The 27,929-nt window shown below is 43.2% G+C and overlaps 1 protein-coding gene across 5 annotated transcripts in view; it reads right to left on the bottom strand.

The window, feature by feature from the left end:
* The window catches only part of FOXP2 (forkhead box P2), a 537,816-nt gene extending 510,326 nt beyond the window's left edge, over positions 1–27,490 (bottom strand). For all 5 annotated transcript variants that reach the window (XM_029073155.2, XM_029073165.2, XM_029073166.2 and 2 more), the window contains exons 1-2: positions 27,393–27,490; positions 8,161–8,304 (exon numbers count right to left, since the gene is read on the bottom strand). The gene's annotated coding sequence lies outside the window, so the exon portion shown is untranslated. The remainder of the gene's footprint in view (positions 1–8,160; positions 8,305–27,392) is intronic.
* Between the last annotated feature and the right edge of the window lie 439 nt (positions 27,491–27,929).

Genomic DNA, 27,929 nt, shown 5'->3' with positions numbered 1-27,929 from the left:
TCTGGAGCCGGTGGGGCAAATACAGAGTCTTTAACTCAAAATTTCACAAAATATTGATTTGAAGATTCTATTATTTACTTTTGATTGTAGAGCAGTAACTACTTCTTCATATCAGAGAGATCTAATTTCAAATTCTCCTCTCAATGTTTGTCCCTACACCAGCTTCTCAGAACCAACTGAATGTGCAAAATAATAAACTCTGTTGGAAATCACTCTCGGGTCCATGAACAAAATGCCCCTTTCGAAGATCTTCACCAAAAAAAGCCCCACCACCAAAACTTCAAGATATTTAAAAATGCAATATGTGATGAGAGTACTATTTTCTTAACTGTATTTAATATTATTACTAATTCTACAGAACTTGGAACATTTTTTATTAAAGATACTGAATCGATAAAACAGACTCGAGTTGCAGTGTGCAGTGCAGCTCTCCGATAAGCTGAAACCTGCGATATTAGAGTGAGATGAGTCTGATCTCAGTATGCTTTCCTCAAGGGCCTTCGGAGTCAAAAGCAGCAGATAAAGCATGCGCTTGTTTCCACTTGGAACAAGAGGATATCTGTCAATGACTGGATTCCTTTCTCTCCCAAAACAAGAAAGGGTGTTTGCCTTTCTACTAGAGAAGGCTGGAAAGGCAAGCTCTCCAGGCTGCTAAGGGACAAAAGTGATTCAAGAGGATTCTGGACGGTGACTGAATGTTCTGGGAGGAAGTTCCATTTTATAGTGGATGCCACAGCTGATATTTAGATGCTTTCACTAAAGGACAAGTCCAGCTACACTGTTTCCTTGGGATGGCCTAATTTTCTCAGCTGACTATTTTAGAAGTTCTTGCCAACTGTCCCACAGGGTAAAGGACATTTGAAGAGAAAATTTAAAATGGTAAAAGTGGAAAGTCAGGAGTCCTGTATTCTAATACCAGCTCTGCCATTTGCCTAAAGGGACCATGAGCAAATCACTTTCTTCTATGAGCCTCAGTTCCCTCATCTGTAAAATAGGGTTTAAATGATCTGTTCTGACTTCCTTTTAGACTGTGAGACAGGAACTGGGTCATATATGTTTTGTTTTTTGGTTTTTTTAGTGGCATTTGTTAGCATTTACTATGTGCCAGGTACTGTACTAAGTGCTGCGGTAGATACGAGATAATCAGGTCGGACACAGTCTCTGTCCCACATGAAGCTCACAGTCTAAGTTGGAGGATGGAGGATTTAATCCCCTTTTTACAGATGAGGTAAATGAGGCACAGAGAATGAAATGGCTTGCCCAGGGTCACACAGCAGACAAGTGGTAGAGCCGGGATTGGAACCCAGGTCTCACAAGCCCATAACCCTACCTTGGTGTCATGCTTGACTCTGCTCTCTCATTCACCCCACATATCTGATCTGTCACCAAATCCTGCCGGTCTCACCTTCACAACATTGCCAAGAACCGCCCTTTCCTCTCCATTCAAACCATTACCACGTTAGTACAGTCATTCATCCTATCCTGACTAGATTACTGCACAGACTCCTTTCTGACTTCCCAACCTCCTGCCTCTCTCCACTTCTGTCCATAGTTCACTCTGCAGCCTGGATTATCTTTCTACGGAAACGTTCTGGGCAAGCGCTTAGTATAGTAAGAGCTCAAAAAATAGGATTGAATGAATGTCACCCTCCTCCTCAAAAATCTCCAGTGGTCACCTGTCAACCTCCGTATTAAACAAAAACTCCTAACTATTGGCTTCAAAGCTCACCATCATCTTGGACCTTACCTCACCTCTCTTGTCTCCTTCTACATCCCAGTCCACATACTCCGCTCCTCTGGTGCTAACCTTCTCAATGTGCCTCCATCTCACCTGTCCCACCATTGACTCATGGCCCACAACCAACCTCTGGCATGGAACACCCTCCCTCCTCAAATCTGCTAATCACTCTTCCCCCCTTCAAAGCCTTCCCAAAAGCTCACCTCCTCCAAGAGGCCTTCCCAGACTATGCCCCGCCTTTTCCCCAATTCCCCCTCCTTTCTGGGTCACCTTAACTCACTCCCTTTGCTCTCCCCCCTGCCCCACAGCACTTATATATATATATATATATATATATATATATACATCTATAACTATTTATAGTGATGCCCGTTTACTTGTTTTGATGTCTGTTTTCCCCCTTCTAGACTGTAAACCCAGTGTGGAAAGGGATTGTCTCTCTTTATTGCTGAACTGTACTTCCCAAGTCCTTAGTATAGTGCTCTACACACAGTAAGTGCTCAATAAATATGATTGAATCAATGAATAAATGAATGAACCCAGGTCCTCTGACTGCCAGGCCTGTGCTCTTTTCGGTAGGCCACGCTGCTTCCCACTGCATCTGATTGTATTGTATCTACCCAAATGTTTAGTGTGTAGTAAATTTTTAACAATTATTATTGTTATTACTATTATCATTATTGTCATTATTACCATTATTACTACCACCCAGACATGACGCATAGGCAGGGAAAAACAGAGACCTAACACCTAAATTAAATCCAAGTCTAAATCCAAGAACAAAATCAAGGGAAATTATCCTCAAAGTGGATGATTGAATTCGAGTCACAGGCTCTGGAGGAATGTCCCTTGAAAATAAAATGAAAAACTGTGAAAGCTGACAATTGATCCAGAAACCAGAACCCTAACCCACAAAAGCAATAGAAGGTTCAACTTGACCTAGGGTGGTTTAAAAGAGGGAGAAGATTTTTCAGGATTTTTCAGGGATGTCATGTCCTGTGCCTGTAACCAGCACTAATCTCTTACCCCTACCTATTGCACCTAAATGCCTTTGAGGGGGTGAAGTGCAGCAATAGTTCAGAAAAGCCTGAAGTGTCTAGCTTGGCTTCCATTTTTGTACAACAGGATCACCTGATTCCACGGTACCACTCTGACTTAATGCTTCCCACTTACCAGCAGAAGGACTGATTTTGTTCTGAGTTTATTGAACTGTGACCAGTCAGACCTTGGCCAGGCTAACAAGATTAGCACCTTCCAAGGGGGGGAATGTAATCAGCTGGACCTTGGCCAGGCTACCAAGCTTAACTCACTAAAGCCGGAGGGGCTGGTGGTGAGGGGTTGGAAGCACTGGGCTAAACAAACATACCTCGCACCTCCCAGCGCTTCCCATCCCGTGGGGTTGGGCGAACAATAAGTTGAACAGTTAGACTGGAATGAGGGAGATTCTGATGGTTCTTGTCACCCGATCCTTATCCTCACCCAAATATGGCCAACAGATGTGAAGACGATCGGGAAGTAACAGAGAATATCAGGGGAGGGGTCTCCGGGAACTCTTGGTAGTAGATTGGAGCTCTGTCACACTGACATGGCGAGTCTCCTCTACCCAGTTTCGGGGCAACCACTCTGCCAGATCCTATAGGGTGTCGAAGATCGCTAGGACCTCCTTGCTGGAACAAGGAGAAGTGAGTATTCCGGTAAAGGATCTAGACCCCTTGGTGTTTTGAAAAGTAGCCCAGGCCAAAAGGGTGATTTGAAAAGTAGCCCGTGTGAAGGTAACTCCTGGTAGATTTGAAAGTAGCCCGCACCAAGGGGTGATGTGAAAGGTAACCCCAGGGTGATCTGAAAGGTAGCCCATGCCCAGGGTGATTTGAAGGGGTAGCCCTGGAGGCCAATGATATCCCCTCCTTGGTTCTACCAGCTGTTAGAAGTTGGAGGCCATGCTTGCCAGTGTTCTTGCTGCTTCTTTTGTGTGGATTGCCTCACGGGGATTCTTTGTCTTGTAAATCTAAATAACCTACTTCTTTCTGCTGTCCATAACTCTCGAGTCTATGAGTCCACTTCCAACAGTGTGGCCTAATGGATAGAGCACGGGCCTGGGAGTCAGAAGGGCCTGGGTTCTAATCCCAGCTCTGCGTGTGACTGGTCAAGTCACTTCACTCCTCCAAGCCTCAGCTACCTCATCTGTAAAATGGTGATGAAGACTGTGAGCCTTATGTGGGACAGGGACTGTATCCAACCTAATTACCTTATTTCTACCCCAGTGTTTAGTCTGGTGCCTGGCACATACTAAATGCTTAAAAAATACTATTAAAAAACAAAAACCCTCCAATCTGCAAACTCACAATTTATCCTGTGGCTGGTTCTGCCTGGTGACACAAATGTATCCAAATCAATCCCATTACATTTCAAATTTCCAAGTGCCCTTTTAAAGAGATGGCTTATGGTGAGATAGGTACTTTAAGCATCATTTTCACCATTATCAATGAACTTTATTCAACATCCTGGTGGCAAGGAGTATTACTAGGCTTAGCTTAATTCATAAAAGTACCATGCAGTGCATATGCTATGTATAATCATGCATACAGTGTCTGGACTCATGAATATTATTTTGCAGACCCTTATAAATAGCATACATAATACATACTAGACAAGTCATACTATGCATAACCCCATGACTGTGCTTAACTTCCACTAATTATTAATTGTGCATAGAACATATTAACTTTAATCATATATAGCACATCACGTGTTATCTTGAATTAATTTATTTAAGCCTAATTACATCACCACTAATCTCTTTCCATAATCAGTTAGCTTCAAGAAACGTGCAACAAGTCAGACAGAGGTTCCCTTCTAATGGTTTAAGTCCATATATCATGGAGGTGACAACCTTAATCTTATCGGACATCTGGTTCTTCCTTAAGGATCATCTCACCTCATTCACTTGGTCCTTCCTTTTAAATAAGACATCTTGATGGATTCATTACCCATCAGCTATAGCCATACGCCACTAGTCTGTCTTGCATTTGGTGTAGTTTTTTTTTGGTGGTATTTTTTTTCCAAATGGTAGCACTAGGTGATTTGATGATGCAATCAATTCACGGGTGGATGATCGCATTCTACTGGCTTGCCAAACATTATGGATAGGTCACCGCAACATCACAGAATAAGGGGAAAACAGAACTGGAGCGTGGCTCAGTGGAAAGAGCCCGGGCTTTGGAGTCAGAGGTCATGAGTTTGAATCCCAGCTCTGCCACTTGTCAGCTGTGTGACTGTGGGCAAGTCACTTCACTTCTCGGTGCCTCAGTTCCCTCATCTGTAAAATGGGGATGAAGACTGTGAGCCCCATGTGGGACGACCTGATTCCCCTGTGTCTACCCCAGCGCTTAGAACAGTGCTCTGCACATAGTAAGCGCTTAACAAATACCAACATTAAAGAAGCCCCTTGCAAAAGTCACTGAATCTACTCCCCCATCCACAGCCACAAAGAATAATAATAATAATGATAATAATAATGATAATAATAATGGCATTTGTTAAGACCTTACTATGTGCCAAGCACTGTACTTAGCACTGGGGTGGATACACACACATAGGGTTGGACACAGTCCCTGTCACATATGGACCTCCCAGTCTCAATCCCCATTTTTCAGATGAGGTATCTGGGGCCCAGAAAAGTGAGTGATTTGCCCAAGGCCACACAGCGAACAAGTGGTGGAGCCAGGATTAGAACCCACAACTTTCAGGACTCCCAGTCCTGTGCCCTATCGACTACACCACGCTGCTTCTTAGAACCATCTCACGTATGGGACACAATGGCTCTGAGTGGAACACAGTTTTCATTTCTTTCCTACAACAACTGCCTCACTGTGGCTTTCCAGACTCACTCTCTACCTGGAGAAATGAAATCAATGGAATGGAATAGCAGTGTAGCCTAGTGCATAGACTACGCACCTCGGAGTCAGAAAGACCCGGGTTCTAGTCCTGCCACTTGTCTGCTGTGTGACCTTAGGCAGGTCACTTCATTTCTCTGGGCCTCAGTTACTTCATCTGTAAAGCAGTGATTAAGATGGGGAGCCCTTTGTGGGACAGAGACCGTGTCCAACCCGATTTGCTTATACCCACTCCAGCACTTAGAAGAGTGCCTGGCACATAACAAGCACCTAATAAATACCACAATTATTATTATTATTATCATTATTATTCTAAAAATAGAGGCCACAGAGGCTGGCATTGTAGTGCTGGGGTGGTATAATTCCACCGACGAAAAAGGCTCTTGTCTGGGACAACTGACTCCCACAGACGCCCTGCTGACCCACAGATCTCCAGCACTGTCACCAAGCACCCCCCTACTGAAACAGTCCTAGTGGTGCGCAACTCTACCATGCCCTAAATCTGTGCAACAGCACAGAGACCTTGCTTAGCATCTCTCCACTAAGGCAACTGAGGGTGTGCTTTTCTCCCACTGCTTCTTAGACAGCCGTGGATCCAGGGAAGTTCACCTCTACTCATCTATAATAGTTAATTCTCCCCCTCTGCAGAGAGAAGAATTGGGATCGGGGTCAGTGATTTTGTCAAACATCTCCTTCACATCCCATTGTTACACTTTTGGGAAAAGAAGGTTAGTCTAATCTTTATTGCTATGATTTCCAGAGAGAAGACCTCAAATTATAAAGTTTTTGGTTTGTTTGTGTTTTTGGAATAAGTGGAAACAGGTTCAAAATCCAGTGTCTGTAATAACCAAGAAGAAGCATGTCTCCATTCCAGTTTATGAAGCAGAAGGGCATGGGATGGGTTGAAATGCCACACTGTTGTCTGCATTATTACCAAATGCCTAGGCTATCAATCTAATAATAAAGCTTTACATTTAGAGACAGGAGCAACGTGAGACATTTGCCTGAAGTCGCTTTTGCCATTTCTGGAAGTTCAGGAACAACTGTAATGTTCTTCAAAACTTAAACAGTAACTTATGAGTAACTTAAACATCCAAACCAAAGCAAGTTTTCTAATAAAATGAAGTTAAGTATGCTAACTCTTTAGGGATTGCCCTTCTTTAACACAGCAGACATCATAATATGGTTTTATGATTACTTTCTCATCTTTCCCCATCTTTCGTTTTTTCAGCATCTATGGATAGAACTCCAATTTTCTTCATGCAAAATGCTAATTCTTAACTTTCGGTTACTCGTGGCATGGTAAAACATAACAAATCTTTCCTTTGAGAACATATGGAGTGCCTCTTACTAAGCAAATACTTCTCTTTCTTACCAAATGAAGAATTGGCAATGATTCTTAAAGTCAATTTCTCTTCGAGGACAATTCACCCTACCTTCAATCCAGCAACCTCAATTTTAAATTGCATTATGTAGTTTATTTTTAAAAATGTCCAGAGGTGATTCCCCAAGCCTCTTCCTAACAGTGATGTTGCCCAACTAGGCAGTCACTCTGCAGAGGAAACTGCAGTGATGGTTTCTTGTATTGGCAGAGAAAAGGGCTTCTGTAATATTTAAATGTATGCATATTCTTCATACTTGTCCGTTTCTCCAGAAATACCAATTATAGCAGCAGGGAGAAGGAGGACATCGTTCTTTCCAGATCAAAGTGCGAGCAAAGGAACAAGCTGACACATGTCTTGCCAAATTATTTTCCTTGTTTGATGATGACTCTGGTTACCGAGATCCTTCCAGCTAGGACTCTCCTTCTAAGGATGGTATACCTCCTCTCCTTGCTAAAATGAGGCAGAGTTCCCACCACAGCAGTTTCAAAATGCAAGACCAAGTTTAGACAGCCCACCTGCCTGTTGGACAGGCCAATATAGGACTAAAAGCAATTTGGATGTAAGTTTATTTTGTGTGTGCATCTGTTTTGAAATGACACACGTAAATTGTAATTAACATGACAAAATAAATAGTCTAATGTGACAAACTGGGTGAAAGTGGAGTGCGGCAACACTCTGGAACTGTTGTCAGCCATGAATACTGTGACCCTGCAGAGAATATTTGCTTTTCAAGTCAGCAGGCCCATGTTTCCCTCCTGCACATCTTGTTTACCCCAGTCAACTTTTTACCAAAAAAAAAAAATTTACTCCCTTCATTCAATTAAAATTTAAATGTTTTCGTTACCTAGATAAATTTCAGGATACTATTTCAAAAATTGGAGCACTAATCCCATACAGAAATGTTATCAACCCAAACCCCAAATGCACTTTGCGGAAATAATCACCCACCAGAATCGACCCCTGGGACTCTGACTTCCTGTCACTCTTGGCCCTCCTCAGAATGCTCCCCTCTCTCCGCTGTGCCCCTAACCCCCCAGTGCCTGTGGCCTTATCTTCTCTGCCATTTCTATCAACAAAGTACCCCCGGGGACACTTCAATCCAGTCTGTGGCCAGGTCATCACCTGCAACTGAAATATGGCTTACATTGTGGGGGTTGGGTCCGCCTTCTATTTGCTCCTCAAAGATGTAGTCGTCGTCTCCTTTTCCCGGTAATGTTCTTGCTTTCAGGGATTTCTTCAACCTTCCTTATAGATCAGGATGAAACCCCACAGACTGCTGTTGCTTGACCTGGGGGAAAGAGGGAAGGGTTCATTGGAAGAAAAATTTAGTCAGAGAGCTTCAGTTATCAGTTTTCTTAAAATCCAACTCCCAATTACCAGCCCCAGGGGTTTCACGCCATGTTGTTCTTTGGAGGTTTTCCAAAATTGTTTTTGATTGTGCAAAGCCCGTGATGAAGAAGAAGAGTAATAAGTGAAAATGTCATGAGTACAACCTTCATTTTAAAATTAAAACACTCTAAAACAAATGGAAAGAAAACTATGAATATTTGGAATTTCCACCTTCTACTCTTTTATGAATTACACCTATGGCATCTGACCTCTACCACCAGGACAGGAAATCTCAAAGCCGGAGTTCTTTCAGAAACCTCAGCTTATGTCAACTACAAATAAAAAAGGTTTGAAAAGGGAGAACCGAAAAATGCATGGAATGCAACAAACCACGTACTGTGAAGGAAAATCTTTTTCTCTGAATGGGAACAGCAAATTAGGAAAGAACAATCAACACATGAACATGAGACTCAAATCTCCTCTGGAAATTACCACTATTTTAACTCTAGCTCAGAATCTCCCCAGTGGACCCTTCAAGTTCCGAACCCACCTTTGCTTATGATCATCTGGTGTCGTCAACTATTACCAGGTCAGAACCCCAACCAAGTGACCAAGGAGAATATCCCAAATCTCCACCAGCCCTCCCACACTTTCCTCTCCCAGGAGTGTGTTCAGTGGGGAAAGCTGTTCCTGAGAAATCGAATATGGGATTACAGCCCAATATGGCAGCACTTCATCCACACCCCCGCAAAGACACATGGCAGCTGATCCTGACCGATTCAGAGCAAACGTATGCCGACTTCCATCACCAGGTGACAATAACCAACATGTGCTTTCTCTTTTAAAATTTCTATTTGGCTTTTTAAAACATCCTCCCCCTTGCACATTCGTCTCCAGAATGCAGAAATGTTTTTGCTGTGTGTTGGGTCAGTGCAGATCAATGCACACTCCTCCAGGGAAGCCTTTTGAACTGACAGAATGAATGATTGACATCGGTAACAAATACTTTTTGTTGTCACGGATTGGCGTGCCTTTTATAGGAAAAACCTATGCTAATTAAGTCTATCCATACCTAGGAGATGTGTCAGAGGAAAATTTCAGGCCCTCCCCACTCTACGGCTAGATAGTGGATGCAAATTACATTATGGACAGGGAAACACGAAGCCTTTGTGTTAGGAGACTGGAGATGCCTCTATATACAGACTGCACTTTATGAGATGAGAACCCACTATTTATAGTAAAGACGTACACTTGCTAAACCTTGCTAACAATCACAGCATGATCTCCATGATCTTCCCTCTTGCAAGTGGCTAGAAAAATGAGTTTCCACTCAGAATCCACAAAATTCTCCGGTTACCATACTGCTGGATAATAAAGAATTCTGGATGGCTCACACCCAGCCATTCACAAATATACATGCATCTGCACACTCATGCTCAAATGCCCAGCTTTTAGACATTCACCTCTCAAAGGAGCTTGGCTTAATGGATAGAGCACAGGCCTGGGAGTCAGAAGGACCTGGGTTCTAATCCTGGCTCTGCCCGCTTGTCTGCTATGTGACCTTGGGCAAGTCACTTACCTTCTCTGGCCCTCAGTTCCCTCATTTGTAAAATGAGGTTAAAACTGTGAGCCCCATGTGGGACAGGGACTATGTCCAACACGATTAGCTTGTATCCACCCCAGCAATTAATACAGTGCCTGGCACATAATAGGTGCTTAATAAATACCACAATTAGCATTATCCCTGTTGTCCCTGTGGGGTGGCCACTGCCAGCTGAACCCAGCAGTTACCAGGAAGACAGTGAGCAGGATGGGGAGAGGAATAAGCATGGGCAGTGGATGGAATGGTTACATCCTCTTAGGCGGGCATGGTAATTGGCACCTCCATTTTCCAACCCTCTGAACTGAACCCCTATACTGCCATCAACTCTCCTTTAGCAACAAAGAAAGAGGGAACAGGTAATAATAATCATAATCATTATTATGGTACTTTTAAAGAGCTTACTATGTGCCAAGCTCTGTTTTAAGCACTAGGGTAGATACAAGCTAATCAGGGTGGACACCATCCCTGTCCCACATGGGGCCCATATTCTTAATCTCCATTTTCAGCTGAGGTAACCAAAGCTCAGAGAAGTTCAGTGACTTGCCCTAGGTCACATAGCAGACATGTGACAGAGCTGGGATTAGAACCCAGGCGCTTCTGTCATCCAGGCCCACGGTCTATCCACAAGCCATGCTGCTTCTCTGGTAGTGGTTTCTTGGGGAGGGGGTTTGGGGGGTCCCAGGGCTATGGCATCTGGCCCTGACCAGTGAAGAGTTGTACAGTTTCACCCCGCATCAAGGATGGAAGCATTTAAGAGCTCTCCCTAGCATGGTCCACGGATCAGGTTTATCAGAGGCCCTGTGTCCCCAACCCAGGGGAAGACATTTTCCCACCATGGTGTAATCTTATGCTCATGCCCCTCCATACACTTATGGCAGCCTTTACTGAGCACCTACTGAAATACAGAGCACTGTATTGGGCCCCTCATATAGGCAGAACACTAAACTGGGTGCCCACTGTCTACAGAATACTGAACTGGGGGACTATTGGGTAAAGAGCACTAAATTGGATGCCTACTATGTGCCGAGCGTTTGAGTGTTTGGGAAAGTACAACAGAAGTGAAAGACACAATACTCTCCACAGAAGGTAGAATTGAGTCCCCAGCTGTTTACACCCTCCAAATATCATCCCAGTTCAGACTGAGTTTGCTACCCCTTCCTCTGTCACCACCCGCGCCCCCCAACATCAAGCTGGGCCCCAAAACCAATGTCTACCGGACTACTCTCTGCAGAGAACCAACAAAAACTGGCAAGAATGGGCTCCACCAACGGGGAAACAAGTGAGCAAGTAGCAAAAATCCCAGATCAGGTTCCTGAGTCTGGGTCTTCTCTCCACACACCAAAGATCCAATGCCAACCTACTTACTGTACCTTGATCTCACCTGTCTCACAGCCCAACTCTGACCCATGTCCTGCCTCTGACCTGGAACGCCCTCCCCCTTCACAGCCGACAATTACTCACTCCCCCCGCAACCCCATTCAAAGCCTTATTGAAGGCACATCTCCTCCAAGAGGCCTTCCCCAACTAAGCCCTCATTTCTTCTTCCACTCCCTTCTACATCAGCCTGATTTATTCCCTTTATTCACCCTTCCCTCAGCTCCACAGCACTTAGGCAAATATCCATAATTTTTTATATATATATTAATGTCCATCTCCCCTTCCAGATTGTAAACTCGTCGTGGGTGGGGAATGTGTCTTCCAACTCTGTTATATTGTTAAATTGTACTCTCCCCATCGCTTAGTACAGTGCTCTGCACACAGTAAGTGCTTATTAAATATGAATGATTGACTGATCGAAGACTCCTCCGAGGACCTGGGGATGGCTCTCTAGGCTTGTCCCATGCTATATATCTATGAATGATCCACATGAGTATACCTGGAGGCTCAAGTGGTAACAAGGGTGTCTCAGCTTGTGGCCACACTGGGCTTAGTCTGGGTTCCCAGGAGCCACAAGGACAAGTTTTCAGAGCCAGGGAGGGATGCCCACCCTGAGGAGGAGGAGGAGAATCCCACAGGCATTTACTAATTGGTACTCAGACCAGCATTTTCAAGCACAAACAATTTAAACAGGCTAAACTTACAGAAAAACTCCCAAACAACTCTTGCTGAGGACAAGTCCCAGGTCAAGCGTGGAGTGTGACAGTTACTTAACAAGAAAGTAACACAATAAGAAGATGACACTTTATAAAGCTCCAAACTGTTTCCTTTAAAACACCCACACAAACTTCAGAAGCGAAGCAGCCCAAGAAAAAATGTGGATAACTACATCATGTAATCTTATTAAATACACTTGCACACAAGGATAAAATCTCACTGTCAAGAGTGTCATCTTCTCACATGAAGGACAGGTCTATAAATATGCATGATGATAATTGTACTGCTACCCAACTATCTCAGAAGCAATTCTCTCCATTATACAGATGGAGAGAGTGGAGTTCAGATAAAGATCAACTTGACCAAGGTCATAATCGGCATGGGTCTGCGCTAGTAGAACCTGACAGCAGATTGAAAAATGCTCAGTGGATTCCTCCTCTTTCTTGATGGTGTTAATGGACCATGAATTGTTGCAAAGGAACAAAAAGGAGCTTGACACCTAGTATTTTTGAGGCAGTTGAGCCCTGTCAGTCTGAAAAATGCTGGATTGGGTTCAAGCAGACAGAGCGGGCTTACCATTTGTTTTCCTCCTCAAAGGGGCATCTAGACTGGATTGGGGCCACTCACAGCTGCCACTCTCTGCCCCTTGATAAATGCTGGCAGAGGGGGAAAGGGTTCTTACTCAGTGCTTGGTACAGGGGTCTGCACACATTAAGCGCTTAGTAAGTGGTATTACTATTACTGCCATGAGAAACCATCTGGTCCAGTTGGCAGGTAAATAACAGCCAGCAAGAAAAGGTGACTATCTTTTCTTTCCTTAAAGAACCCAGAGGATCTTCCGGTCAGTCTGGTGGTGGAAATGATGATGTCACAGAAGTGACATACTGCTCTGCTAATAGTGATTTGTTCTATAGGGTTTGAACACATCCACAAAGTTCAGAGCAAGTGACAAATGGCTTGAATTTTGAAACAGGGGAGAGCTCATCTTGACTATAGTGACTCAGATAGCAAACTCCTTGAAAATAGGGGATGTGTCTTGCTCCTAATTAGAAGCACTCAGTAGCTTTTTCAATTAATACCATTGATTCGACCTTCAGGATGGCAAAACTGCCGGAATAAATTACCAACAAAGGGTTCTAGACTTAAGCTCGATGCGGGCAGGGAACGTGTCTACCAACGCTGTTATATCATACTTTTCCAAACTCTCATTACAGTGTTCTGCACCCAGTAAGCGCTCAGTATATACTATTGATTGATTGATTGATTGATTGACTGAAGAAGCCTCCATACTCTGAGATTTTTAAGGAATGTGAAGATAATCACCTCGCTTGGATGGCTGCTGTGACCTGCCTGAAGGCAGGGAACTGGACCAGATGACAATAATAATGGTGAGGCTTGTTAAGCACCTAGGTGCCAGGCACTGTACTAAACCCTGGAGTGCATACAGACAAATCAGGGTGGACGCAGTTCTTGTCCCACATGGGGCTCACAGTCTCAATCCCCGTTTTGTAGATGAGGTAACTGAGGCCCAGGGAAGTGAAGTGATTTGCCCAAGGTCACAGCAGAAAAGAGACAGGGTCAAGATTAGAACCCATGACCTTCTGACTCCCGGGCCCATGCTCTATCCATTACAAACTCTCACACTCCTTTTTCTGACTGAACTCTGGGGTTCTAAACTTCCCAAGGTGTTTGTCCCAAGTAGAGTCAGGGCACAAATTAAATTCCCTTTAGAAAATTATTTCAACAAAGCACCCCTGTGCTCCTTGCAGACACGTCTACTGAGGTGGTTGCAAAGCCAAGCCAAGGATAGAACTCAGGACAGCAAATTCTAAATTTGTGCTTCCGGCTTGGCTTGCATGATCATTGCAATTTAAAAACTACAAAATGAATAAAAATGACGCACTCTAAATTTAATTCTCAGTGGCATTTATAAGACGGAATCAAGCTTCCACCCACATGACCATATTTCATAACCAACATTTGCCTTTAGCAACATACTCGGTCCTAATTAGTAAACTTCAGCACATCTCGTGGACACTACCAACGCAATATACGACATTAAATGCTTTAGATTCCTGAGTAAGCCCTGTTTTTACTCTGAAGTGAGTAGGGTACATTTTAATACTTGGAATGGGTCAAGTAAGTAAATTAGGCCCAAAAACTAATATCTTCAACTCAAGAGCACCAAATTTTAGTCTTCCTGAGTTAAAGAAGATCTATTTATTTTGTTCGCCCATTCTGGTTATCAGCTTGAGTGTCAGACTTTTTTTTCCTTTTTTTCCATAAAGGGAAAGTGTTGCGGTGGGAAAAAAAAAAGAAGTATCTTATCTGTATTGCTCTGGCAATTCGATTTGGACAACAGTATTTCCTAAATGTATCCTATTCACGACTGGATATGTAATTACCTTCAGTTCATCGTCTAGACATTAATGCTTTCGTAGTATTTAAGGCTCCTTGTAACATGCTTGCTGCTTTAAGTAAGCAAGGCTAAATCTTGACCAGATAAATTAGCAAAGAATGCAATAAAAGCCACAATAAAAGAACTTTATCCTCCAAACCTTCAAGTTACTGCTAAATGAGATTTCTTTGAAATGCAGATCAGTTGAACTAGATTAGTGAATTTTAGCTCCTGTCAACATCATAACAAAATACAAATACAATTGTTCACTGGCCTTATCTCTGGGCTTCCATCTGCTGCCTTGTTATTTACTTTCCTTGATTTACTATGCAGATCTAAATAAGGCACATCAAGGAGGGCTTACAACACAATGGCTTCTTAAGCTTTACATCAAGGTATTTGAAACTGAAGCCCTGAAAGAGCTGCCATCAAAGACATATCTCTAATGAACTTCCATATCAGAGAAGGTTTGGTATTTAATACTGCTGTGAAAAGAAAAAGCTACAAACCAGGATGGCCTATAAAAGGGACTGCCTACAAATCTTGATGAGATTAGCACCTACCAGAATTAATATCCCAATAAAAGTGATGTCTGGTACCTTGAAGAGTTAACTTCCAACCTTTGCAAAAATAATGCCCCGTGTCAGGGGCTGAGAAAATCATTTGACAAGGTTAAAAGGTCAGGGGGAGATTCTCTTTATCTTGCCCCTCACCCTGCCCAACACTCCCAAACATTTTTTTTTTTGCTTCTGGCCCCCTACTATCAGGAAAATAACACTTAGAAATAATTAACCATAATTAACAGCTCTGCACCATTACTTTCTATGTCAGCTGACTCTTACAGGATTTTTACCAAAGGAAAAATTAGCAATAACTTCCAGGGAAACAACTTAATCTAAAATGACAGCCTGTAACTGTGCGTTCATCAATGTTACCATTTCCCTTTTCTTCCCCTTAGCAATTTATGGCAGTGCCACAGCAAGGGTACTGTCCTTTTGCAAATCTGAAGTCTGGTTTCATTACTTGCCAAGCCCCTACCTTATTTAGAAGGACAATAAGAAAGGGAAAAAAAAATCTCCCATTCTCCTGCCTTGCTTTCTCGCCTCCTATATACTTAGCTCTCCTCTCACATTTCCAGGTTATTAAATATTTGCAAATAACCTCAAGTCTCATCCCCCTTCCATGGAGGGGTGGAGAGGGGAAGAGGGGGGTGGTAGAAAATTCTAGGAAATTGCCATTTGGAATAAGACTGGGCTGTGCGTTGCCCTTGGACAATTTCTTTCCTAAGCAGTAAGGTCTATAAACAAATGATACTTTTTCCCCCCTCTTATGAAAGCATTTCAATCATTTATACTCTTCTATAGTAAGGGAAGCTCCCACAAGCATGTTCTGTGCTGCAGATCAATCAGCTCCAAACCAAAGTAGACATGTTGTAGGCTTCAGTGCCTGGAAATCATGCTGCAGGCTCACCAGATGATGAAAACTGAGGTATGCAGTGTATGGTAGCCTCACATGGCATCCCTTTGCTTCTGGGCATGTCAAACTTCACAACTACCCTACAGTCAATGACAGCAAACACCTTCCCTATTCTCGCCTCTAAACATTAACTTGCCAGTCTCCCCTCCCTCCAAATTACAGGCACTCTTCCAGAAACAAAGCCCCCAAACAGAAGCAATATCTCATGGCTCCCCCTTAGAAATCACAGTTGTCTCTTTGCTGGATTTCATTTCACATGGCTTCGTTCCACTTATTTTTCACCACAAGAGACCATTACCTTTCCGTGTTCAATGACGTGACAGAGCAACAGATTTGCATATGTACAAGCAGGTGTTGTAGCAGGTTGGACTATTCTTGACCTAAAGCATGTTCAAGAGGTTTATCATCAACAGCTGTCCCGGAGGTATTGGGCCTCTGATGGGCCATCAAAACTCCGCCATCTGTACTATTGTGTGTTCAAAATGACAATCTAAATTAAAAACTGGTCACTGGATCCCGGGGAACTAATTCTTCCCGCATCTTCACCCAAGTGTTGAAATCCCAAATCGCATGAACACTTGGGTTGTTTATCAGAAAATTCCATCCATTAGAAAATGAAACATCCTTGGACTCTTTCCCAGGCTAAGTTTACCAACAAGCAAGGCTTAGATGTATTCTCCTGATCACTTCTAAAGCAAGCTGCTACCCCAATCTGAATTCTAAACAAATTAGGGTGCTTTAACCTTTTTTAAAAAATGCAATGTATAATCATCCTTTACAGTGAGATGCTTACTCCACCCAACCAGGTGCTTCTACTCAGAGATGTAACAAAATACCGGAAGAAAGGCTGAAAGAATTTGTAAATTGTTACTCTAGGAATTCTCTATCTGCTTTATTCATTCATTTCTTCCATCGTATTTACTAAGTGCTTACTATGTGCAAAGCACTGTACTAAGCACTTGGGAGAGTACAATACAACAACAAACACATTCCCTGCCCACAACGAGCTCAGAGTCTAGAAGGGGAGATGGACATTAATATACCTAAATAAATATGTATATTTATAATATAAATATGCTTCACTTGTTCTTTATTCTGAATATTAACATTTCTTTCCTTATTTATTTCCATAACTCTGAAGTTTGGGAAAACTTGGTAAAAAAGTCCTGATTTAGGAGCAGTTTGACTGTGGAGTGTTTTTCTCCTTGAAGCGCTGTATATCCAGATAGAAAATACACTGTTTTGTGGGGGGTTTATTTTCTTTATTTTCTCTTCTCCCTCTCTTCCTCTCCACACTCTCCCTCCCCCCACCACCCCACCTCACTCACTCACTCAGCCCCCCACCCCAAGTCCGATGGCATGGACTCTGTGGCCAAATAGGAGACACAGGCCCCAAGCCCCAGGTCAGATGCTCTTTCTACAGTCTAATGTGCCTGTCAGAAGATGTTACAGTCACAGATCTATTCTGTCCAGATATTCTGATCACTCCACAAAACATACTCTCTGTGTTTCCTTACTTCAGCAAAGAGTGAAATCCTGATTTTTTCTCCGAAAGACAAAATTGGACTGAAACTGTGGAGGCTGGGACGGTTCGCCACTAGCTCAAACTTTCACCAGAAAGCTAAGCCACGGCCTCAGCGTCTATTACTAACTTTTAAATGTCTTTTTTCCCTTCTGAAAAGCCAATAGGGCTGCATCTGGAAACAAGTAGCAGAAAGATGTGAGTTTGCACTAAGCGATAAGGGAAGACTGTTTTGTCATAACAAAAGTTTTTTGTGTGAATTTTTAAATCAAAGCAGTTGTTATTTTTAAACAGAACAAACAATACAAATGGACATCATGAAATAATACACTAGGCTTGTGCTGCCTTACAATTTCAAGGATAGTTTAAAAGTTTCAAATGAAAAATTGACCTTTTTTAATACAGCTGATTTCTGATGGGTGGGCTCCCAAGAGCTCAGTACAGTGCTCTGCACACAGTATGTAATACATACCACAGATTGATTGACTGAGCCTTGTCCAGTTCATTTCCCCACCACCAACTACTTTAGTTTGTTTTTTACATCCTTCAACACTCAAGAAATAACTGGTATATATTTAGAGGTTACTCTAAGCAGTGCTCTGTATCAGACACTTGAAAAAATATAATAGACTTAATAGACAAAAGCCCTGCCCTCAAAGGACCCAGTGGGGGAAATAGACATTATAATAAATAACAGATAGGGGAAGCCACAGAATATAAGGATACAAGTACAAAAGTGCTCTGCAGCTAAGGTGAATATTAAAGTACTAGGGACAATGGGTGCAAGTGCAGAAGGGAGAGAATGAGTGGGGAGATAAGAGGTTCATTCATTCATTTATTCAGTCATTCAATCGTATTCATTCATTCAATAGTATTTATTGAGCGCTTACTAAGTGCAGAGCACTGTACTAAGTGCTTGGAAAGTACAATTCAGCAACAAAGAGAGACAATCCCTGCCCACGACGGGGTCACAGTCTAGAATGGGGGAGATAGACGTCAAAACAAGTAAACCGGCAACAGTACCACCAATATAAATGAATTGCTATTCATTTATAGATACATATACACGGAGATACATATACACAGAATTGTAAGTGCTGTGGGGCGGGGAGGTGGGGTAGAGCAAAGAGGGAGTTGGGACGAGGTGGGAGGGGGGAGCTGAGGAAAAGATTAGTCAAAGAAGGCTTTCTGGAGGTGATATGATTTTAATAGGAGCAGCGTGGTGGTCTGTTGGGTATGGAGAGAGAGGGAGTTCCAGACAGGAGGAAAGGTGTAAAGTCAATGGCGAGAGAAGTGAGATTTGGATACAGTGAATAGGTTGGTATTATAGGAGTGAAGTGAATGGGTTGGGTTATGGTGGGAGAGGAGGGAAGATGGGTAGGAGGGAAAGAGATGATGAAGTGCTTTAAAGCCAATGGGGAGGGGCTTCTGTTTCACTGGGAGAACGCTGGGCAACCACTGGAGGTTTCTGAGGAGTGGGAGAGATGTGTACAGAAGAAATTTGCAGAAAAATAGTCTGGGCAGCAGAGTGAAGCATGGACTGGAGAGGGGGAAAACTGTAGGCAAGGAGGTCAGTGAAGAAGCTGATGCAGTAGTCGAGGCAAGACATGACAAGCACTTGGACTATGAAGCATATTTCCTGGAGGTTTCTGACAATTGATATGAAACTTCAATATGACCCCCTCAAAGCTGTTCCAAATTTAAGAAAACCCGAATTATTTACTCAATAGGTTGCAACTGCCTGTTCTAACCGCAGTAATCCATCATGTGAATAAATATTTAGACAAATCTTTAAATGTATATTATGTTCTTGACAGAATACCGCAGCTTCAGGCGGCCATGTAAATACAATCTGATCAAAAACATTTTGCTTGTACAGTAAAGCTGAACTTAAAAAGGAACGGTTCAGCCACAGAGAGATCACTGATATCCAGAAAAATAGCTACGGTAGAAAGTGGTTAATAATATGTCCAACTCTAATTAAAAAGTATGGATGGGATTTTGGTGGCAAAGTCTGGCTTCCAGAAGTAGACCTTATAGCTAGAAATGTTAATGTTTAGCAGGGGAGCACCTCCCCCTAGCAAAAGGTTGCCTCTCCCTAGCAAAGGGTTGCCTACTTTTGGCAAGGGGTTGCCTCCCTTTAGCAAAAGCTTGCCTCCCTCAAGTAGATGGTTGCCTTCCTCAATCAAAAGGCACCTCTCTCAATCAAATAGTTAAGTGTGAAATGCAATGGAGGTAATTGGGAGAGAAGCTGCAATTCTCCCAGGCTAGAAATGCCTTTAGGGGTGGTGATCTAATCACTATTTCTGCATCCGATTTTGCTCAATTAGTAAAGGAGATAGATAAGCAAGTTGAATACAAACTATATGGCAAGGCTCAGGGCCTAATGGAAACAGCCCAGGCCTGGGAGTCAGAGGACCTAGGTTCTAATCCCACCTCTACCACTTGTCTGCTGTGTGACCTTGAAAAGTCACATGACTTCTCTGTGCCTCCACACCTTCCTCCCTCCTATCTCACCTCACTACTCCCCTTCTAGAACACAGTTGGTACACTACACTCCTCCAGTGCTAACCTCAGTCTTATCTATCTCACTGACAACCTATTGCCCACATCCTGCCTCTGGTCTGGAACACCCTCCCCGCTCATATCCAACAGACAACTACCCTCCACACCTTCAAAGCCTTATGGAAGACACAACTCCTCCAAAAGAACTTCCCTAAGTCCTCCTTTCCTCTTCTCCCACTCCCTTCTGCATCACCCTGACTTGCTCCCTTTTATTCAACCCCCCCTCCCGGCCCCACAGTACCTACTTATATATCTGTAACTCATTTATTTACATTAATATCTGCCTCTCCTTCTAGACTGTAAGCTTGTTGTGGGCAAGGAATGTATCAGTTTATTGTTATATTGTTCTTCCCAAGCGATTAGTACATGGTTCTGCACACAGTAAGCGCTTAATAAATACAATTGAATGATGAATTGAATGAATGAATGAATCAACTCATTTGCTCCCACGACTTCAACTACCATCTCTAGGCAGGTGATTCCCAAACCTACATTTCCAGGACCAATTTCTCTCTTCAGTCTCACATTTCCTCCTGCCTTTAAGACATCTCTATTTGGATGTCCTGCCAACATTCAAAACTTAACATGTCCAAAACATAACTCCATAACTTCCCATTCAAACCCTGTCCTATCCCTCCCTGACCTCCCTGTCACTGTAGACAACACTGCCATCTTCCTGGTCTCACAATCCTGTAACCTTGGCATTATCCTCGACTCATCTCTCTCATTCAACCCACATATTCCATCTATCACTAAATCCTGTCGGTTCAACCTTCACAACATCGCTAAAATTTTCCCTTTCCTCTCCATCAAATTGCTACCACGTTAATCCAAGCATTCATTCTATCCCACCTTGACTCTGCATCAGCCTCCTTGCTGACTTTCCTGCCTCCCCCAGTCCATACTTCACCCTGTCTGAATCACTTTTCTACAAAAACATTCAGTCCATGTTTCCCCACTCCTCAACAACCTCCAGTGGGGGCCCACCCACCTCTGTATCAAACAGAAACTACTTATCATCGGCTTTAAATCACCTTGCCCCTCCTACCTTACCTCCTGATACAACCCAGCCAGCACACTTTGCTCTTCCAGTGCCTACTGACTGACTTTACTTCAGTCTCATCTATCTCGGGACCGACCCACCTGCCCACCTCCTGATTCTGGTCTGGAACGCCCTCCTTCTTTTGATCCAACAGACGATGATTCTCCCTGCCTTTAAATCTTTATTAAAAGCACATCTCCTCCAAAAAGCTTTCCCCAACTAGGCCTTCATTCCTCTTCTCCCACTCCATTCTACATCCTCCTTGCAACTGGATTTGCACCTTTTATTCACCTCTCCATCAGCCCCACAGAATTTATGCATGTATTCATAATTTATTCATTTATATTAACGGCTGTCTCCCCCTCTAGACTGTAAACTCATTGTGGGCAGGGAACACGTCTACCACTCTGTTATATTGTACTCTCCCAAGGTACAGTGCTCTGCACAAAGTAAGCACTGAATAAATATGACTGATTGGTTAATTGATTACTTGATTGGCACGTAGTAAACACTTAGCAGATGCCGTTATTATAACTGTTGTGGTGCAGAAGGCCTGAAAGTGGCAGTTGGGAGGAATATCATCCATCAATCAGTCATATTTATTGAATGCCCCACTTTGCAGAAGTGCCCAGATCTTACGTGACTTGCCCAAGGTCACACAGCATACAAATGTCAGAGCAAGAATTAGAACTCGGATCCTCTGACGCCAAGGCTCTTTCCACGAGGCTTCACTTGGGAACCTGAGGAATAAGGGAAATCAGCAAAGGGGTGTCAGGTATTCTTGAGAACCATTAGGGATGCTCCTACGGATTAGGCTCTGTGTACAATCAAGCAAGGACATATAGCTCTGGCACACCCTTCTGGGGGCAGAGACCAGGAAAGGCCGAGGTGTGCAAGTAAAACAGAGCCCAGGCAGGCTCCACGATCCTTCCAGAAGCCTAACAGCTGCCCCAACATTTTTCTTCTCATCCATATTCGGCAGGAAAGGGGCCAGGCTGATCTCGCAGAATCTGCACGACCTAGGCACAGTACATTCAGAACGCATCCATATACACATTTCCCCTCTTTAATATCCCTTGGCCGAGTCCTCTTTGCTTTTCAGAATTTTATGGTTATAAGAGATGCCCTGCAAACATGTCTAATGTTAGGTCTGCAATTTTTAATTCAAGAAAGTAAAAAAACCCCCAACAAACTACAGGTTTGTACTTATTCCAGCTAACTGCTTCACCAGAGTAGTCTATTTACCTACATGTACTCCCAGCCTGCATTGTTTATCTTAATAGGTGAGTGTCACCGGTGATTTATGGAGCTATTTTGCTTATTAGGATTGTACAGGACTGTGATATTTATTAGTTATTTATGCCCAATAATGTTTTAGCCAGTTTCAGAGATAAAGCCGTTTTGTTTGCTTTGCCTGTCACACAGTAGCATTGTAGTAACTATCATTTTACCTCATGAGCCATAAGAAATTTACATCATATTGTCACACAAGCAATCTACGTACTCACACTCTCTTGGTGCCAGTGCTCATGATAAAGATATCAGAGAAGAATTACATTAAATTCAAACTTCAAACTAGTCTGGCCCAAACAGTGTTGACCTCCCTCCTTCTTTCTTTACCCAAAGCTTCTTTTTCTTTCCTCACCCACCAACTTTTCAGATTGACATCCAAAGCAGCATGGCCTAGTGGAAAGGGCATGGGCCTGGAAGTCAGAGCACATGGTGCTAATCCTGACTCCTCTACTTACCCGCAGTGCAACCATGGGCAAATTACTTAACTTCTCTGTGCCTCAGTTTTCTCATCTGCAAAATGGGAATTCAATACCTGTTGTCTTTCCTGCTTATACCATGAGTCCCTTGTAGGACAAAGACTGTGTCTGACCTAATGATCTGGTGTCTTCTGTAGAGCTTAGCACAGTGCTTGAAACACAACAAATGCTTAACAAAAACCACAATTTATTAATTTACTTTAAAGGCAGAAGGGACCCAAGAGTCTGGAGACAGGGGTCAGTGGTGCACGGGAAGCAGTATGGCCTAGTGGAAAGAGCCCAGGCCTGATAGTCAGAGGAACTAGGTTCTAAACTGATAAGCTTGTATCTATCCCAGTGCTCAGAACAGTGCCTGGCACATAGTAAGTGCTTAACAAGTACCATAATAATTATTATTATTACTCCCTCCTACTCATACTGTGAGCCCCATGTTCATTCATTCATTCATTCAATAGTATTTATTGAGTGCTTACCCTGTGCAGAGCACTATACTAAGCACTTGGAATATACAATTCGGCAACAGACAGAGACAATCCCTGCCCAATGACAGGCTCACAGTCTAAACAGGGGAGACAGACAGCAAAGCAAAACAGAACAAAACAAAAACAAGACATCATCAAGATAAATAGAATCAAGAGGATGTACACCTCATTAACGAAATAAATAGTGCAATAAATAATATATACAAATGAGCACAGTGCTGAGGGGAGGGGAAAGGGGAAGAGAGGAGCAGATGGCCGGGGTGGGGGGGGGGAGGGTGAGCAGAGGGAAAAGGGGGACTCAGGCTAGGAAGGCCTCTTGGGGAGGGTGAGTCCTCAGTAGGACTTTGAAGAGGGGAAGAGAGTTAGTTTGGTGGAGGTGAGGAGGGAGGGCATTCCAGGACAGCGGGAGGGCGTGGGCCAGGGGTCGACGGCAGGAAAGGCGTGACCAGGGGACAGTGAGGAGGTGAGCGGCAGAGGAGCGGAGCGTACGGGGTGGGCAGTAGAAAGAGAGAAGGGAGGTGAGGTAAGAGGGGGCAAGGTGATGGGAGAGCTTTGATGCCAAGAGTGAGGAGTTTTTGTTTCATGCGAAGGTTGATAGGCAACCTCTGGAGGTTTTTGAGGAGGGGAGTGACACGCCCAGAGTTTCTGTAGGAGGATGATCCGGGCAGCGGAATGAAGAAGAGACTGGAGTGGGGAGAGACAGGAGGAAGGGGAGATCAGAGAGGAGGCTGACACAATAATCCAGTCGGGATATTATGAGAGCTTGTACCAGCACTGTAGCCGTCTGGATGGAGAGGAAGGGGAGGATCTTGGCGATATTTTAAGGTGAGACCGGCAGATGTTGGTGACAGATTGGATGTGTGGGGTGAATGAGAGAGCTGAGTCAAGGATGACACCAAAGTTGCGGACCTTTGAGATGGGAAGGATGGTGGTGCTGTCCATAGTGAAAGGGAAGTCAAGGAGAGGACAGGGTTTGGGAGGGAAGATAAGGAGCTCAGTTTTAGGCATGTGGGACAGAGTCTGTACCCAACCTGATTACCTTTCTTTTTAACGTTATTTGTTAACATTTAATATGTGCCAGATACTGCACTAAGTGCTGAGGTAGAGACAAGCTAATCAGGCTGGACACTGTCCAGGTCCCACATGGGACTCCCAATCTTAATCCCCATTTTACAGATGAGGCAACTGAGACACAGAGAGGTTATGTGCTTTGCCCAAGGTCACACAGCAGACAAGTGGCAGAGCAGGGATTAAGAACCAGGTCCTTCTGACAGCCAGGTCCATGCTCTATCCAGTAGGCCAAGCTGCTTCTCTACAAAATACCTTGTACCTACCCCAGAGTTTAAAACAGTGCTCACTTAACAAAAGTACCGCAAGCATTCCAATTATTATTACGACAACTGTATCTTATCACACTGCACTTTTCCAAGAGTTTAGCACAGTGGACTTCACAGAGTAAATGTTCAATAAATCCCACTGGTGGATTGCTGGATTGAAATGGCAGGGCAGGGGGTTGGATGACCAGTCCAGGGGGTTAGGAGCCACCCTGTGAAATGGTAGACAATTTCCAGAACAGAAGAGCTGCTGTGCCCTAGAGCTGCTTGCTGAAGACACTGCCTAGAATCAATCAATCAATCAATCTTATTTATTGAGTGCTTAATATGTGCAGTCTAGAGGGGGAGACAGACATTAATATGAATAAATAAGTCATTTATATTATAAATATATATTATAAATGACTTATTTATTTATAATATATAATTTACAGATAGGTACATAAGTGCTGAAAGGTTAGTGGTGGGGTGACTATCAAATGCCCAAAGGTCAGGAATCAGAGATGCCCCCAATCCCCTCCCTCCAACCGTAATTAGCCCTTGGCAGGGGGTTTCAAACACCTGGAATTTACCTGAGAGCAATCACCAATCTTCACATTCTCCCTACAATTTGCTCTGGGTTTAGTATTAGGACAAGAAAATGAGGATGTTACCTGGGAGGATGGCATTTTGTCTTCCTCTAGTTCCATGTAATTTATCTGCTTATTTTTAAATAACCTTAAGGCTCTTTCCACTTTTCTTATCAGCTTACCCCACCTCTGACCCCTCCCTTCCCCCACAAATCAGCCCACCTCAGTCCTCCTGATCTTAAAAGCCCTCCTAAAATTTCACCTCCTCCAACAAGCCTTCCAGAACTAAATAGCAATACCCCAAATCTTATCAACCCTCCAGGTACCTCTTGCACTTTTGTATTTATTTACTTATTTATTTCCATCCTTAGCACTTGCAAGTTTATGTATTCTGGAATGAATACTCAATTATATTTATTCTGATTCCACTACTTTTAAATATCTCTAAGTACGTTCCCTGTTGGACCATAAGCTCTTTACGGCCAGGGAAAGTGTGCTGTGCTTCTATTGTACTTTCCCAAGCACTCAGTACAGTGCAGGGCACTTAATAGGTGCTCACTGAGTACTATCACTAACTATGGTTAAGCCCCCTGAGGGCAGGGATCATTTCATCATTTGCCTCGGTAAAATCAAAGGTATTGCTTGAGTGCTTACAGTGCACAGAGCACTATACTAAGCACTTAGGAAAATACAATACAATAGAGTTGGTAGACACACTCCCCCAGAATACTAAACTGAGCCAATAATGATTTTTCTTAATATCAGAAAAGCAGAAGAGTGAAAAACCCCAGTGAGTCTGCAAGGGAAAAGTCAGAAAAGAGAGAAGACTAACTTAAAGACAGATTGCTTTCCAATTAAGATGAATATTTTATGGGTCTCAGCTAGTTAGGGATAAAATACCAAAGAAGGGAGAGAAAGGAATGGTATTTTTACAAAAATTTTTAGTTTTACTTCCCTCCTAGGTGCTCAATAAATCCCACTGGTGGAATTAGGTGAGGTGAGATGAACCAGTGTGCCTGAGGATTCAGAGTTCATGGTTTGGGGAATTTTCACTTACCTCATCTATGTGAGAGGAACCAAGGACCAGGAGAAGAGCTGCTAGGATAATGGCAAATCTTGTGAAATCATTCATATACTGATCATTTCCTGGCAAATTCCACTTGCCTAAAATTCAATCAGTCATTCAGTGGTACTTATTGAGCGGTTACTCCATTAAGCACCAGAGACAATACAACAGAGTTGATAGGCTCATTCCCTGCCCAAAAGGGGCTTACAGTCTAGAGGGGGAGACAGACACTAAAATAAATTATGGATATGTGCTAAAGTGCCCTGGGGCTATGGGTGGGGTAAATATCAAGAGCTTAAAGGGCACAAATCCCAGCACCAACAAAGCAGAAGAGAGTGGGAAGAGGGTAAGTGAGGGCTTAGTTGGGAAAGGCCTCTTGCAGGAGATGTGATTTTAGATTGATTGACCTGTCCCCTTAATTTTAAGAGAATTAGCAGCTAATGTGAAGGTACAACTGGAGAACTGCAATGCACTGAGAGGAAAGAATACTGACCCAAAGTAAGCATTCAATTCAATTTTCAATTAAATGCTTAAATGTTCCTCTCATGCTACTGAACAACCAGTAAGGAGGGTCCAACACTCATGGAGTCTCACTTTCTGAGTATGTTCATTACATCGAGGAAGTGCAGGTGGTGAAATTTCCAACCACGATGTATAATGATACTTGTGGAATTTGTTAAGGGTTTGCTATGTGCCAAATCTTAACGCTGGAGTAGATAAAAGATAATCAGGTCAAACATACTGCCTGTCCCACATGGGGCTCGGGGTCTTATGGGAGAAAAGATCCTATTCCCATTTTTATGGAGGAAGAAGCTGAGGCACAGGAAAGTTAAGTGACTTGCTCGAGGTCACGCCGGAGGCAAATGATAGAATCGAAATTGGAACCCAGGTTTTAGAATCCCCAGTCCTATGCACTTTCCCCACTGCTTCTCACTTTGGCCCAAAACCGAGTGTAGTTCTGTTACTTTCCTGTGTTTGGGAGGAGTGGCTTCATACCCACTAAGAAGAACCTCTAGAAGAAAGAGCTGCAGCAACGTTTGACTTGACATTAGTGGACATCTAGTTTACTTGGCCTTGTGAATAAAAACTTCCCAAAAGAAACACTGTGATTTTGTAGAAAGACTCACCTAAACTTCCTCTATTCTACTTTTCTTCATCTTTCCATACGCTAACTCCTTCATATATAGGCAGAGAACTTTGTTCTTCTTAGCAGAGATCTCTGGTGTCTCTCTAAATGGAAGGGGGAGATGGTTATTTCAGTAGCACCAAGGTATTTGGATATTCCAGCAGCATGAATTTTTCCTTGTACTTGACTTCCCCTCCTCTGACTCCTTGCTTATAATAATAATTATTATTATTATTGTGGTATTTATTAAGTGCCTACTCTGTGCTAAGTGCTAGGGTAAATTAAAGGAAATCCAGTCTGATCAGCCACAGTCCCACATGGGGTTCACAACCTAAGAAGCAGGATAAACAGGAATTGAATCCCCATTTTACAGATGAGGTAACTGAGGCCCAGAGAAGTGAAGTTACTTGCCCAGCAGGCAAGTGGTGGAACCAGGATTAGAACTCAGTGTTCTGATTCCCAGGTCCGTGCGCTTTCCACTAGGCCACACTATTTTTGCTGCCCACTTCAAATTATCTAAATCATCCAAATTTCTTCT

This window comes from Ornithorhynchus anatinus, chromosome 10 (genome assembly GCF_004115215.2).
Source record: "Ornithorhynchus anatinus isolate Pmale09 chromosome 10, mOrnAna1.pri.v4, whole genome shotgun sequence".
NCBI lineage: Eukaryota > Metazoa > Chordata > Mammalia > Monotremata > Ornithorhynchidae > Ornithorhynchus > Ornithorhynchus anatinus.
This window is presented reverse-complemented; position numbering and strand designations above follow the sequence as displayed.